Here is a 9,706-nt window from a genome sequence, read left to right as displayed (position 1 = left end):
TTCCTCCCACAGCAGCATAGTTGAGTGCCTCCTTTGCAGGTGCCTGCAGAGGACAGAGGAGGACAAGTGTTGGGAGTTTGTGCCCCTCCGGACATGAGTGTGGTACACCTGACACTCTGCCACACAGGGGACAATGGGGAGGGTTTGGAAATGTTTCCAAACTATGGGCTTCTCCCCACCCTCTGAATCACTGCTGTTAAGAGTCCTCCTCTCAAAAAGAGCGTTAGCAACTGCCGTTGTCTCTGGGCTAACAACTCTTTTGCCTCTGTGGAGAGCCGCAGGAACAGATCAGGGGAAGGAGGCTGTGAGACCCCTGGCGATGCAGTACTAGAGCCAGGCTCCAGTGGGCTGGCAGGATGAGTTTGGTCCCTGGGGATGGGGGCCTGTGGTATGCAGGGGGTGGAAGACTTCTTTCCCCCATGACAAGCACCTTTTGCACCCACTTTCATTCTCATGGCATACAGAGATGTTCACACTCAGGCAGGGTATGAATATGGGGGACCTTTTTGGGGAGTCCGTAACTGGGACCCCAGAAATGTAATCTGCCCCCAGCTTGGAGAGATTGTAGAGGAGCAGGCGGCAGGATGAGTTTCCCTGTACGTTTAGTGTGTATAGCTTGCAGTTTCCTGGCTTGACCTTAGTCCTGTTGGGTTCGCACTGCCACAGTGGCACTAGTTCTGCTGGGCACATTGCACTGGTTCTTACAAAAATATCCCCCCTCAGTTTCTACTGCAGAGATTCTCTGGGACTTTGATTCTGTTCTTCTGGGCTTCTGTTGGTCTTGCTTTTTATTGCTGTTTCCCCCCTCCGTTGGAAACAATGGAGGATGGGGGCACCTTCCAGGGGGGGGCATAATTTAGACCCCATAAATCCAATCCTCACCAAACTTGGAGGGCAGGTAGATGAGAGTCAGCTGGGGATCTCTGGTAAATGTGGTGTCTCTAGCATGCCAGTGTGTGTGCATTCTACCGCACCACAAACCTCATAAACTGAACCAGTTCATTTACTATCTAAAAGTTCGTGGTTCGCGAACTGAGCACACCATGAATCATGGACATAACAGAACCATGTTTTCCTGGTTTGTGCCCATCCCTAGTTATTTATGATGCTTCAGGGTACTTAGTGAGATAACCCGACCACTTTTTGTACTCACATTGTCTCTGCCAGTTAGGTTCTATTTGAAAATCTAGTTCAGTTGTCTATCATAGCCTTAAACCTGACAGTGCCAAGTAGGGGAGACACTCGATCAATATATGTTGACAGGAGAGGGAGGGGATTCCTACTCAGCTCCTGCCAAACAGTGTCTGAATCAATCACTGCCAGTTTAGAAGAGTTGCCAACCTCCAGCCAGTGGATGGAGATTCCTGGAATTCTTTTTGATTCTCTAGGCTATACAGATCAGCTCCCCTGGAGAAAATGGCTGTTTGGGAAGGTAGACTGTAGGGCATCACACCTCTACTGAGCTCTCTCCCCTCTCCAAAATCCAACCTCCCCAGCTCTGCCTCCAAAATCTACAGGAATTTCCCAACCCAGAGCTGGCAATCAGTGTTTCCTCTAAGCTGTGGGCATGAGCAGTCGCTCATTAACACAGGAAGCCCCGCTCAGCAGCAGTCTGGAGCCACACAGGGTCTTGCACTGCCCATTGCCCATCTGAAGATGACAGCAGTTCTATTCTGCTCAGGATGTGAACTGCTCCACTCAGTGGGGGGGGGGGGATTAGAGGGAACCTTTCTGACAACCCTAGGTGGGAAATCCCTGGAGAGTTAGAGGTGGAGCCTGAGAAGGGTTGGATTTGGGGAGGGGAGGGACCTCAGTGGGGTATAATGCTACAGAGTCCACCCTCCAAAGCAGCCATTTCCTCCAGGGGAACTGATCTCTGTAATCTGGAGATCAGTTGTGATTCCAAGAGATCTCCTGGCCCCTCTTGGAGGCTGGCAAAGCTATGCCGGCTAGATTCAAGTCCAGTGGTTCCTTAGAGAGTGACAAGATATTCAGGGTATGGACCTTTGAGAGTCAAAGCTCCCTTTGCCAGATGCTGCTGATCCTATGCCAGATGTTAAGGGAGGCTGGGTACTGTGGAAGAAGGTATTTGCCTGTTTTCTCCCCCTCCTCCCATTAACCATCCCACACTTGCTACTTGTCCCCCCTCCCCATTGTTGTGTGCAGGGTAGACAGAGAGGGAGCAGAAAAGGCTTATCTGCAGCATACATTTAAAGCACTGGTTTCAATTGCCCTTCCGTAGGTTTGACTTCTTTATTTTTTAATATACATTACTTGCATTACTACAAAATGACCCTAGTTATAAACACACAGACTAAGGGAGTCTATACACTGGAGGAGAAGGAGCATGTTGTGCACTCCACGATATAAGAGCCACCGTGGTGTAAGGATTAAGAGCAGCAGACTCTAATCTGGAGAACTGGGTTTGGATCCCCACTCCTCCACATGAATAGGCCAGCCACTCTTCTCTCAGAACTCTCTCAGCCCCACCTGCCTCACGAGGTGCCTGCTGTGGGGAGAGGAAGGGAAAGGTGATTGTAAGTCACTTTAAGGCTCCTTAAGGTAGAGAAAAGTGGGGTATAAAAGCTACTCTTCTTCTTCATCATCATCATCATCATCATCATCATCATCATCATCATCATCATCATATGACTGAATACCTAGGGTTGTCAACCTCCAGGTGGGGGCTGGCGGTTTCCTGGAATCACAACTGACCTCCAGCCAACAGTGATCAGTTTTTCTGAAGAAAATGGCCGCTTTAGAGGGTAGACTCTATGACAATGTGTCCTGCTAAGATTCCCAAATCCTGCCCTCCCCATGCTCTACCCCACAAATCTCCAGGAATTTCCCAACCTTAGGTTGGCAACCCTATGAATACCCCATAGACAATAGTGTCTCTCCTCTCTAGGTTGCCAGGTCCCTCCTGGCAACCAGTGAGGGACGGGGAGGACTTACCAGGAACAGGACGGAAGCCCAACCAATGTTGCAGGGGCGTATCTATATCACTTCTGATGTGACCTGGAAGTGACGTCATCACGTAGCAATGTTTGAGCGATGCTCTGGTATTAGGCAAAAACTCTATGGTAAATTTGTCTTCTACCATAGAGTTTTCGCCCAAATGCCAGAGCATGGCCTCAATGTCGCCATGATGTGTAGGAAATGATCTAGACACATCACTGCAGTGTTGACTGGGCCTTGCTCTTTTTCTGGGTAAGTTCCCCCTGCCAGCTAGTTGATAGGTGGTGGGATGGTGGGGCCTGCCAGCAGGAGACCCCCCCCACCTCTACTGGGGTGTGTGTGTCTGACAACCCTCTCTCTCTCTCTCCAAAATTTCTTGCTAAAGCAACTTTATTCCATTTTTAACCACACAGAGAAAGAGAGATGATACTCAATACTAAATAATAATGTATTAGATCAAGGGCCCTGAAGACTCATTAAGCTATCTAATTATTGTTACCCTAAAGGCCGTTTAAAACGAAACTTTGGCTCCATGTTTAGAGACTGAGATATGGAGATCGAATCGCTGCCGGTTAGGTTAATTGATACTGTTCAGCACATGTCATTGTTTGGGCCTGGTGATTAAAAGCAGGCAGTTTTAAGAATAGCAGATTCACATCCCCCCAATTCATGAGTGTTACAAACACCCCTAGGGGCCCTTCTATTGAAGAATAGCCATTAAACAGCTTTCAGATCATTTGCCTGAAAATAAGTTGTGATCTTGGCGGAAAAAAGGACATTAGTGCTGTCCTGGACAGCATTGCTTCAGATAACAGGTGGGGGATCATAGAATAGAATAGTTCACTGCATCTGGAAAGCAAGCCTGTCAGGAGCATACAGTTTAATCCCTTCTCTTGGGCAGGGTCGGCCCGAGGTTTTTTGGTGCCCTAGGTGAAACTAGTGTCCCCCCAGGCGAGGCTGCCTTGTGGCACCCCCCCCTCACCTTCTGTCTTCCCCCCCTGCCGCCACCGCCGCGTGTCTCTCCATGCACCAGCGAAGAAGTTCCATGATGACACTCCAGACTGGGAGAAAGGCAGGGAGGGAGGGCAGAGGGTGCAGCAGGAGGCGGGGAAGGGAGGCCGGGTGCAGTTTGGTGCCCCTAAGGGCCAGCGCACTCTAGGCGAACGCCTAGTTCGCCTAGTGAGCAAGCCGGCCCCGCTCTTGGGCATGCTGGCTTTCCAAATGAAGGAGGCGGAAGGTTCTGTCCTGGGTTTACACAATTTGGCAGACTAACAAGAAGGAAAAGGATTGAAACTGGAAGGGCAGATGAGTGTGGAGGGATGAATGAACATTCTCTATTTTGTTTTCTTTCATAATCAGTTATATTCCTGTCATCGGTTTTGAGTCTCTGCTTCTTGCTCCTAGGTTTGTCAACTCACTTATGCATGCGTATGGTTTTTATATACAATTCATACGGCCTTTATGTGTATCACAGACATTCTTTTTCATGTATAATGTATCTACAACACCAATCTATCATCACACAAATGACTTTGAAAGAGGCATACATTTTATGAGGGAAAAATCTGCTGTGAGGAAATAAATAATGGTTTGAAAATGAAAGAATCTGGTACTGGAATCATTTGCCTCACGGTCTTTTACTAGTTTGCTAGTAAAATGGATGCTGTACCAGGAAATGTGGAGTCTGAGCATTAATTTGGACCAAAGCACCCATGTTCGATTTGAGATGCTGGATAAACCATTGTTTTCAACAACAGCCAGCAAATATCTCTGACAAAGGGGAAGGGCTGTGGTACAGTGGTAGAGCATCTGCTTTACATGCAGAAGGTCCCAGGTTCAATTCCTGGCATCTCCAGTTCAAAGGATCAAGGAAGAAGTGATGTGAAAGACCCCTACCTGAGACCCTGGAGAGCCACTGCCAGTCTGAGTAGACAATACTGACCTTGGTGGATCAATGGTCTCATTCAGTATAAGGCAGCTTCATGGGTTCATGTGTGCTCAAGTTGTGAATTCAACCGTGGGCTGGATCCCACGAACAACTGATGGACGGCATTGACAGTCCAGGATCTGGTCTTCCGTGCTCTCCTCCCAGGATCTCTTTCTGACTCTGGGACTGTTTATTTCCAGGGTTGAGGGACCCATCAGGACTAATAGCCATGTGGATTGGGCAGCTGCAGTGGGGAGGGGGAAACTTCACTCACAAACGCACATGAAGCTGCCTTGCATTGAATAAGACCATCAGTCCAACAAAGACAGTGTTGTCTATTCAGACTGGATGTGGTTGAACTCCTTAAATCACCTACCACCTGATACTTCCAACTAGAGATGTCAGGGTTTGAGCAGGGAACCATCTCCATGCAAAGCAGAGGCTCTTCCCCTGAGCCACAGCCCCTCCCCTAGGAAGAGGCAGAGGTTTGAGGGGAAGGAGTGGGAAAGAGGGGAAAGTCCCACGGTCCTTGGGCCTGCAGATCTTCAGATCCAACCTTGTTGGTTGTCTCCAGCCTCTGCTTCCAAATGTGGCAGTTCTATTTAGCTTAGAGGAAGGGCTTGCATGAATGAGGATGAGCCAGAACAGCTTTGTGGGAAGAGGAGTGTGAGTTACTGCAGAGGGAATCCATTCGTAGAAGGAGGGTTGCCAACTCCAGGTTGGGAAATTCCTAGAGATTTGGAGGTGGAGCATGGGGAGGGCAGGGTTTGGGAACAGGAGGGACCCTGGAGTCCAGCCTCCAAAGAAGCCATTTTCTCCAGGGGAACAGTTCTGGAGGTCAGTTGTAGTACTTGGAGATCTTCAGGCCCCACCTGGATGCTGACAACCCCAGTAGAAGCTGGAGTGGAACTGGTAACATGTCTACTTTTTGAAGCACCAGCTGACCCCAGAAAGATGTAGCGGCTAAAAATATCCGGTGATGCGTGGAAGGGGAGAACTCCATGGGCTTTGGGCCTCCCTAATTTGCCTCAGAAATCTGGAGTGCAGCTGTCTGCCCCTTTTGTTCTGATGTCACGTTGTGTTTGATTCTGCCCTGAGTCTAATTAATTGGTGGAATGTAAACTACCCATTCACAACGGCACATGGCGGACCAGTCCTGTCGTGATAATGTCTGGACAGCAGCCGTGATCAGGGTGAGGGTTGGGTTTTTTTTTTGCAGTGCTAAACTTGGCCTTTCTTTCTGCCAGATGTCTTCTGTGCAAACAGTCCCCAAGTAAATAGTGATGGAAAGCAGGTTGAAGGGAAAAAAACAGGAAGAGTCCTGGAGAAGACGCTGGACGAAATATGACTCTCTGGCGGTCAGAGAGGATGTCGTGAAGCATTTGTGTAAGATAAGACAATGATCGGGGGGCCCTGAGGATGGCTTATTTGCAGAATCAAAAGCTCTCCGAGACTGTGACAATCTGCGAAGGGACATTGCTTCTTCTTTTTTTGTCCAAGAAAATCCCTGAGTCCGTTGGTCACAGGTGAACCCTCCGTTAGGGTTCATTATAAAGTTTTATTTGGAGGCCAGGAGTTGAGAGCGTCAGCGTCTATCAACATCATCATTGGTGATGATACAATTGCTCTTTCCCCCCTCCATGACCTCCTGCTTTTTTTAGCCATGGCTGTAGATGTCTCTGCCAATGCCGCATAATAGCACTTCATGCATCTGCCAAAATGGACTCTGGTTCGTGAAGGCTTAAGCCAATCTTTATTTCCATAATTTATCCATTTAGTTATTTACTTCATTTTATACCTTCCTTTCTCCACCCATCTTGGTTTCTGTCATTTTTCTCTCTTCCATTTTATCTACGGAGCTACAATCACATGAGGTGGGTGAGGCAGAGGGTGCGTGACTGGCCCTAGGTCGCCCAGACAAGCTTCTTTGGCAGAGTGGGGATTTGAACCTGGGTCTTTTCCGGATCTGGATCTGACACCTTAACCACTACACCATTTGCTGGAGTGGTAAGCGGTAGTAATCAGCTTCATTCACTTATTCATTAAGAACATTTCTATTCTACCCTCTCTCCACAAAACAGTGCCTGAGGTGCCTTACAACTTCAAATTAAAAACAGTATCCATAAAACATAAGTAAAAAGCAGCATTTACAAAAAAAAAGAACAGAGCCACTAAAACCTATATAAAGGAGCAATAATCATAAAATATTTTAAGGAGACCCTTAAAACACAATAAAATGAGCAACAGTGAAGATAAAAAAAGGGATTTTACAAAACTGAGGAGCAAAAAATGAAGTTCAATAAAAAAAAGCACGCAGGAGACATGAAGGGAATAAAGTCGGAAGTCTCCAGAAAAAAATCTTATGGGAAACTAAACAATGGCTGGGAAAAATAATAGAGGGGCTGACCAAGGATCCCAGCAGTTCGAAAGCAATAAATTACATCATGATGCGAGTAGATAAACCGGGTACCTGCCTTAGATGGCAGGGAGCACCCTTCCCCATTAAGGGGGTGGAACGTCGGTGGCGAGTGAAGAACTTCGATGGCGAGCAGTGAAAAATGGCGATCGAGCACAACATCGACAAGCTGTGACCAGATGTCAGCAGGCGGAGCCAGGAGATGCATAGGAGCGTGAGGTGCAGGCAAGTATCCATAAAACATAAGTAAAAAGCAGCATTTACAAAAAAAAAAAGAACAGAGCCACTAAAACCTATATAAAGGAGCAATAATCATAAAATATTTTAAGGAGACCCTTAAAACACAATAAAATGAGCAACAGTGAAGATAAAAAAAGGGATTTTACAAAACTGAGGAGCAAAAAATGAAGTTCAATAAAAAAAAGCACGCAGGAGACATGAAGGGAATAAAGTCGGAAGTCTCCAGAAAAAAATCTTATGGGAAACTAAACAATGGCTGGGAAAAATAAGAGAGGGGCTGACCAAGGATCTAAAAGATTGTCCATTTGGTGCCAGGTGAGCTTGGATGGAGTGTTGAGGTTTTGGTGCCATAACGGACAAGGCCTTGTCTCTGGGAGCCGTCCACTACCTCTCACACCATTGCGGCCATCAAGCCAACCTGGTGCTTCATGGAGGAACCTGGAGGACAACCAAACCTTGGCTGTACATGGTGGTTCTGCACCTTCATCCAAGATTAAATCCTGAGTATGTTCTATTTAAGCATGTGTGTTCTATGGCTTGTTGCCGTAATAAATGCCTGAACCTGAATCCTGAATGAGAGTTGACTTCCCTCACACAGATGTGACATTCAGCAACAGCTATGCTAGTCTTCTCTTTCTTTCTTTATTAGTTACAATCATAGATCAGTCATGACTGACACACTAGTCTTCTCTATATCCTTCCAATTTTAGTATATGTGCTGCTGAAGTGATCACATCCAGCTAGTAAAGGTAAAGGTTTCCCTTGCTCGAAAGCTAGGGGGTGGTGCTCATCTCAGTTTCCAAGCTGAAGAGCCAGCATTGTCTGAAGACATTTCCGTGGTCATGTGGCCGGCATGACTAAACACCAAGGCGCACGGAACGCTGTTACCTTCCCACCGAAGTGGTACCTATTTATCTACTTGCAATTTCTTGCTTTCAAACTGCTAAGTTGGCAGGAGGTGGGACTAGAAATGGGAGCTCACTCCATCATGTGGCACACCCGGGTTTCAAACTACTGAACTACTGACCTTCCGGTTTGCAGCTCAGTTACAGCACCTTAAAAGACCAATATCAAACTTGCTTGATTACCATTTATTTATTAATTCTATTACATTACATTTATGAATTGCCCAATCCCTACTATTGTAAGGGTCTAGGTGATATACAACATCTGCTCTATCTGTTTTTGGGTAGTCAGTCTGGCTCTAACCCGGAAGATCTGGATCTGGCATTGAAAGCTGTGGCTTGTTGGCTTAGACTGAGTTGACTGGAATTGAATCCGACGAAAACAGAGGTCCTGTGCCTGAGTCGGAGTGGCCCGAGGGTATGGATCCCACTCCTGACCTTTGATGGGGTGCCGTTGGTGCCAGTGTTGGAGATTAGGCGTTTGGGAGTGCTCCTGGATGCCTCCTTAACAATAGAGGCCCAGGTAGCAGCCACTGCAAATTCAGCCTTCTACCATCTTCGGCTGATCAAGCAGTTGGTTCCCTTCCTTGAACGCAATGACCTGGCAACAGAGATCCATGCAATGGTCACCTTGAGACTGGACTACTGTAATGCTCTCTACATGGGGCTGCCCTTGTCCCAAATCTGGAAGCTGCATCTGGTGCAGAATGTGGCAGCCAGGCTGCTGTTGGGCCTCCCTATGCGGGAGGCTGCACTATGCTGGAGCCTGCACTAAAAGCACTGCACTGGCTGCCTGTAGCATACCGAATTCGGTTCAAGGTGCTGGTTCTTACCTTTAAAGCCCTATATGGTCAGGGACCTACATACCTAAGGGACCGCCTTTCCCCACATGTTCCCCAGAGAGCACTACGATCGGGGTCCCAAAACCACTTGGCCCTACCGGGCCCTAGAGGATCCAGGCTGGCTGCAACAAGGGTCAGGGCTTTCTCAGTGGCGGCTCCGCACTGCTGGAATGAGCTCCTGGAGGACCTCAGAGCCCTGTGGGATCTTTTACATTTCCGCAGGGCCTGCAAGACAGAGCTCTTCCACCAGGCCTTCAATTAGGGAGCCACACCCAAGAAACTGTAGCTCCGGCGGGTGCGGGGAAGGAGCCAGGTATTTCTGTGAAGCTGTCTGGTGCGAAGGGCCAGCTATGGTGGCGACGCAGAGCTAGACAGCACCTCTCTATTTTCCCCAGAAAGTACTTGTTGCTGGTGGGCT

The 9,706-nt window shown here is 47.9% G+C and overlaps 1 non-coding gene across 1 annotated transcript; it reads left to right on the top strand.

The window, feature by feature from the left end:
* Positions 1-4,741: 4,741 nt before the first annotated feature.
* Positions 4,742-4,813, top strand: TRNAV-UAC. The gene has a single exon. It is a non-coding gene; the product is annotated as a tRNA-Val (tRNA).
* The last annotated feature ends 4,893 nt before the right edge of the window (positions 4,814-9,706 follow it).

The sequence above is a fragment of the Gekko japonicus genome, unplaced genomic scaffold (assembly GCF_001447785.1).
Source record: "Gekko japonicus isolate JY-2015 unplaced genomic scaffold, Gekko_japonicus_V1.1 scaffold1559, whole genome shotgun sequence".
Taxonomy (NCBI): domain Eukaryota; kingdom Metazoa; phylum Chordata; class Lepidosauria; order Squamata; family Gekkonidae; genus Gekko; species Gekko japonicus.
This window is presented reverse-complemented; position numbering and strand designations above follow the sequence as displayed.